The sequence below is a fragment of the Ranitomeya imitator genome, chromosome 4 (assembly GCF_032444005.1).
Source record: "Ranitomeya imitator isolate aRanImi1 chromosome 4, aRanImi1.pri, whole genome shotgun sequence".
In the NCBI taxonomy this organism is placed as follows: domain Eukaryota; kingdom Metazoa; phylum Chordata; class Amphibia; order Anura; family Dendrobatidae; genus Ranitomeya; species Ranitomeya imitator.
The window spans coordinates 451478551-451485317 of NC_091285.1; positions in this window are offsets into that span (position 1 = coordinate 451478551).

A 6767-nucleotide genomic window follows, 5' to 3' on the forward strand; every position below is an offset into this window, starting at 1 on the left:
CAACAGTTTGTCCCGGAGAAGTCTATTGGCTAAACCGGTGATGAATTGGTCCCGGAGCAAGCGGTCTAACTCCCGGAACGCCCCCATGGCCCCCGGGTCTAGTCGCTGCATCTCATTCAACATCTCTTGCAAAATATTAGAGTACTGCATCAGGGACTCACACTCTCTCTGGGGACGATTAAAGAATAGGGACCGAAGCTGGGCCACACGCGCTCGGCCCCCCAAACTCCCCTCTAACAGTTCCAAAATCTTTTCTAATGTATCCCTCTCTGATTCTGGGCGCACCATCACGATACGCCTAATATCACCCTCCAGTGCATTTAATGCCAGCTCAGCGCGTAACGCGGGGGTCAAATTACACATGCGCAGAATACTCCGGATTCTCTCAGCCCAATCTTGCAACGCCATATTGCGCCCATCGTATTTCGGCATGTGCTGAAGTAAAGCCCCTACAGGCACATACCCTCCCGGGGTCGCCGCGCCTGCCAGGGGAACCCCAACCCCCGAGGAGGATGCGGATACAGCGGGGTCATTTCCACCCTCGGCCTCGTCCATGACAAACACTGGATCCTGCCGACTACGCCAAAAATGTAATGACCAGAGGTCCGAATATGATCCAGTGAGTCACAAACCATGACCAAGGCAGAAATCTCCAACGGTATTTACTCAAAGGCAAAATAATCAAGGTAATATGGAGAATATTAAGGCAGATGCACCCCAAAGATACACTAGCTCAGCAGCAGCTGAAATCACTGTGCTACTCCAAGGTCTCCTGAGAACTGTATACTACAACAGACTAGTAAGAAATTTACCTAACAGGCAACTAAAAACAGGAACAAGTGTAAATTGAATGTAGTGTTATTAAGGGAGCCCCTGGAATGGCACATTGAGTATAACTTACACAACTCTAATATAAGATACACCTCTAAAGTAACAACTTAACACTCTGAGCAGAGATACCCGGGTATCTATAACTATGGTACCGTATCCTGAGATAGATTTCCTCTCAGGCAGGAATCCGCACAGGCTGTAGCCAGTCCATATCTTCAGCGCCAATAAGTTACAGCGAGCTCCTCTTGTCTTGTCGGCCGATGCCGAGCCCAAACGCCGGGGACTTAGTGGTCTCACGATGTTGTCTCTGCTTCTGTAGCTCCTAGGAATGCTTCCACGACAATCCGTCCGTCTCTGTATCAGCCGTCTGTCCAGACTTGTTTGTCCACTCAATGCACAGGGAATCCACAGACTTCCAAATTCGTACTGGGTTCTTAGTAAAGTCTCAGTCTTTTCTTAGATAAAGGGTTAGCTCTTCTCCAGGAAACGTTAGCAACACAAGTCTCTCAAAAGCTTCTTTTCCTCCAAAAACACTTGCAGTAAATCCACACACAGTCTCTTTTTTTAAGATCTCACAGCAGCTTCTCCTTTGCTTCCCGCCTTTTTTCTCTCAGCTCTCACTTCCTAGTTTCACTTCACACACGAGACACTGGACCCCACCCCCCAGCACACATTGTCTCTGGGAGTTTTGCACTGTCTGTCTTCTGCTGCAACAGGCAAAAACCACAGGGTCCTAGTGCCCTCTCAGTGGGACTACAGTTCACCCTCTTACAGACCTACCTAAACTATTAATATGGGCGTACAGGTTATAGACTGCTGAAAACAGTACTACCTGTGTGTCTCTTATCGGCTGTGTTGTTGCTGAGATATCCTCTTTTATCACTTTATATAAGTGACCTCTTCCAGGTTTCGGGGAGGATGGTCCTGGAGATAATTCTGCCTTCAGGCCTTATTTTACATGAAGTAGGCGTTCCCAGTGTGAGACAAGTTAGGCTTCTTTTACACTTACCGTGACTTTAGCGGCACATTTTTGTAAGCCTTTTTTTGGGCTGTATCGCCGTAATTTTCCCTGTCTGCCGCAAAAACGAGTATAAAAAAATCTTGCGGATTTTCTGGATTAGAATAGTAGGGAAAAAGTAGGGACCAAAAAAAAAAACGCCGATCTGGAAAAACAGAATTCATGGTGCACCGCAAAAACGTTGTTTTTGCAGCCCCATTGTCCACCGTGTCCGTAAGCCGTGAAATATATCGAGCAAGCTCAATATTTTTTCACGGCCTTAAATACGGCCCTCACAGCCTTACGGCGTACAGCGCTCCTTCAAATTTTTGCGGCCCCATAGAAATGCATTGGGGCCGCAAAAACGGTCAAAAAAAACACGGCAAGTGTCAAACCAGCCTTGCTGTATTGCAACAATATTGCAGCCCTGTCTGCCTGTGAGCTGGAAGCTGAAGCTGGCAGGAAGGTGTAAGATATGTCACTTATCAAGAGAGCGGCCATTACACCGGTAACAGTGGTAACCATGTCACATCACACTGGTAACTCCCCCTTATATTTAACCCCTTCATGACCCAGCCTATTTTGACCTTAAAGACCTTGCCGTTTTTTGCAATTCTGACCAGTGTCCCTTTATGAGGTAATAACTCAGGAAGGCTTCAATGGATCCTAGCGGTTCTGAGATTGTTTTTTCGTGACATATTGGTCTTCATGTTAGTGGTAAATTTAGGTCAATAAATTCTGTGTTTATTTGTGATAAAAACGGAAATTTGGCGAAAATTTCGAAAAGTTCGCAATTTTCACATTTTGAATTTTTATTCTGTTAAACCAGAGAGTTATGTGACACAAAATAGTTAATAAATAACATTTCCCACATGTATACTTTACATCAGCACAATTTTGGAAACAACATTTTTTTTTGCTAGGAAGTTATAAGAAGAAGTTTATTAACCCTTCAGGTGCTTCACCGCAGCAGAAGCAACATGGAAGGAAAAAATGAACATTTAACTTTTTAGTCACAAAAATGATCTTTCAGCAACAATTTTTTTATTTTCCCAATGGTAAAAGGAGAAACTGAACCACGAAAGTTGTTGTCCAATTTGTCCTGAGTACGCTGATACCTCATATGTGGGGGTAAACCACTGTTTGGGCGCACGGCAGGGCTTGGAAGGGAAGGAGCGCCATTTGACTTTTTGAATGAAAAATTGGCTGCACTCTTTAGCGGACACCATGTCACATGTGACCCCATTTTGGAAACTAGACGCCCCAAGGAACTTATCTAGATGCCTAGTGAGCACTTTAAACCCTCAGGTGCTTCACAAATTGATCCGTAAAAATGAAAAAGTACTTTTTTTTTCACAAAAAAATTTTTTTCGCCTCAATTTTTTCATTTTTACATGGGCAATAGGATAAAATGGATCCTAAAATTTGTTGGGCAATTTCTCCCGAGTACGCCGATATCTCATATGTGGGGGTAAACCACTGTTTGGGCACACGGCAGGGCTCGGAAGGGAAGGCGCGCCTTTTGACTTTTTGAATGGAAAATTAGCTCCAATTGTTAGCGGACACCATGTCGCGTTTGGAGAGCCCCTGTGTGCCTATGCATTGGAGCTCCCCCACAAGTGACCCCATTTTGGAAACTAGACCCCCCAAGGAACTTATCTAGATGCATACTGAGCACTTTAAACCCCCTGGTGCTTCACAGAAGTTTATAACGCAGAGCCATGAAAATAAAAAATAATTATTCTTTCCTCAAAAATTATTTTTTAGCCTGGAATTTCCTATTTTGCCAACGGTAATAGGAGAAATTGGACCATAAATGTTGTTGTCCAGTTTGTCTTGAGTACGCAGATACCCCATATGTGGGGGTAAACCACTGTTTGGGCGCACGGCAGGGCTCGGAAGGGAAGGCATGCCATTTGGCTTTTTAAATGGAAAATTAGCTCCAATCATTAGCGGACACCATGTCGCGTTTGGAGAGCCCCTGTGTGCCTAAACATTGGAGATCCCCCAGAAATGACCCCATTTTGGAAACTAGACCCCCAAAGGAACTAATCTAGATGTGTGGTGAGCACTTTGAACCCTCAAGTACTTCACAGAAGTTTATAACGCAGAGCCATGAAAATAAAAAAAAAATTATTTTCTCAAAAATTATTTTTTAGCCCGCAATTTTTTATTTTCCCAAGGGTAACAGGAGAAATTTGACCCCAATATTTGTTGTCCAGTTTCTCCTGAGTACGGTGATACCCCATATGTGGGGGTAAACTACTGTTTGGGCACATGCCAGGGCTCGGAAGTGAAGTAGTGAAGTTTTGAAATGCAGACTTTGATGGAATGCTCTATGGGCGTCACGTTGCGTTTGCAGAGCCAATGATGTGGCTAAACAGTAGAAACCCCCCACAAGTGACACCATTTTGGAAACTAGACCCCGAAAGGAACTTATCTAGATGTGAGGTGAGCACTTTGAACCCCAAAGTGCTTCACAGAAGTTTATAACACAGAGCAGTGAAAATAATAAATACATTTTCTTTCTTCAAAAATAATTTTTTAGCCCAGAATTTTTTAATTTTCCCAAGGGTAACAGGAGAAATTTGACCCCAATATTTGTTGTCCAGTTTCTCCTGAGTACGGTAATACCCCATATGTGGGGGTAAACTACTGTTTGGGCACACGTCGGGGCTCGGAAGTGAAGTAGTGAAGTTTTGAAATGCAGACTTTGATGGAATGCTCTACGGGCGTCACATTGCATTTGCAGAGCCCCTGATGTGGCTAAACAGTAGAAACCCCCCACAAGTGACCCCATTTTGGAAACTAGACCCCGAAAGGAACTTATCTAGATGTGTGGTGAGCACTTTCAACCCCCAAGTGCTTCACAGAAGTTTATAACGCAGAGCTGTGAAAATAATAAATACGTTTTCTTTCCTCAAAAATAATTTTTTAGCCCAGAATTTTTTATTTTCCCAAGGGTTACAGGAGAAATTGGACCCCGAAAGTTGTTGTCCAGTTTCTCCTGAGTAAGCTGATACCCCATGTGTGGGTGTAAACCACTGTTTGGGCACACGTCGGGGCTCAGAAGGGAAGTAGTGACTTTTGAAATGCAGACTTTGATGGAATGGTCTGCGGGCGTCACGTTGCGTTTGCAGAGCCCCTGGTGTGCCTAAACAGTAGAAACCCCCCACAAGTGACCCCATTTTGGAAACTAGACCTCCCAAGGAACTTATCTAGATATGTGGTGAGCACTGTGAACCCCCAAGTGCTTCACAGACGTTTACAACGCAGAGCCGTGAAAATAAAAAATCATTTTTCTTTCCTCAAAAATGATGTTTTAGCAAGCAATTTTTTATTTTCTCAAGGGTAACAGGAGAAATTGGACCCCAGTAATTGTTGCGCAGTTTGTCCTGACTATGCTGGTACCCCATATGTTGGGGTAAACCACTGTTTGGGCACACGTCGGGGCTCGGAAGTGAGGGAGCACCATTTGACTTTTTGAATAAAAGATTGGCTGGAATCAATGGTGGCGCCATGTTGCGTTTGGAGACCCCCTGATGTGCCTAAACAGTGGAAACCCCTCAATTCTAACGCCAACACACCCCTAACCCTTATCCCAACTGTAGCCGTAACCCTAACCACAACCCTAACCCCAACACACCCCTAACCCTAACCACAACCCTAATTCCAACCCAACCCTAAGGCTATGTGCCCACGTTGCGGATTCGTGTGAGATTTTTCCGCACCATTTTTGAAAAATCCGCGGGTAAAAGGCACTGCGATTTACCTGCGGATTTACCGCGGATTTCCAGTGTTTTTTGTGCGGATTTCACCTGCGGATTCCTATCGAGGATCAGGTGTAAAACGCTGCGGAATCCGCACAAAGAATTGACATGCTGCGGAAAATACAACGCAGCGTTTCCGCGCGGTATTTTCCGCAGCATGGGCACAGCGAATTTGGTTTTCCGTAGGTTTACTTGGTACTGTAATCCTGATGGAACTCTGCTGCGAATCCGCAGCGGCCAATCCGCTGCGGATCCGCAGCCGAATACGCAGCGTGTGCACATAGCCTAATTCTAAAGGTATGTGCACACGCTGCGGAAAACGCTGCGGATCCGCAGCAGTTTCCCATGAGTTTACATTTCAATGTAAAACTATGGGAAACAAAAATCGCTGTGCACATGCTGCAGAAAAACTGCACGGAAACGCAGCGGTTTACATTCTGCAGCATGTCACTTCTTTCTGCGGATTCCACAGCGGTTTTACAACTGCTCCAATAGAAAATCGCAGTTGTAAAACCGCAGTGAAATGCGCAGAAAAACCACGGCAAATCCGCGATAAATCCACAGCGGTTTAGCACTGCGGATTTATCAAATCCGCTGCAGAAAAATCCGCAGAGGACCAGAATACGTGTGCACATACCGTACCCTAACCCTACCCCTAACCCTACCCTAACCCTAACCCTACCCCTAACCCTAGCCCTAACCCTAGTTCTAACTCCAACCTTAGTGGAAAAAAAAAAATTCTTTATTTTATTATTGTCCCTACCTATGGGGGACTAAGGGGGGGTCATTTACAGTTTTTTTTTTATTTTGATCACTGTGATAAAACCTATCACAGTGATCAAAATTCACATTGGAACGAATCTGCCGGCCGGCAGATTCGGCGGGCGCATTGCGCATGCGCCCACCATTTTGGAACATGGCGGCGCCCAGGAAAGAAAATGGACGGACCCCGGGAGGCTAGGTAAGTATAAGGGGGGGAGATCAGGGCACGGAGTGGGGGCGTCGGAGCACAGGGGGGTTGGGATCGGAGCATGGGGGGGTGGATCGGTGTGCGGGCGGGTGGATTGGTTTTGCGGGGGGGTGGATCGGTGTGCGGGTGGGTGGATCGGTGTGCGGGCGGGTGAATCGGTGTGCAGGGGTGGTGTATTGGAGCACGGGGGTGGGATTGG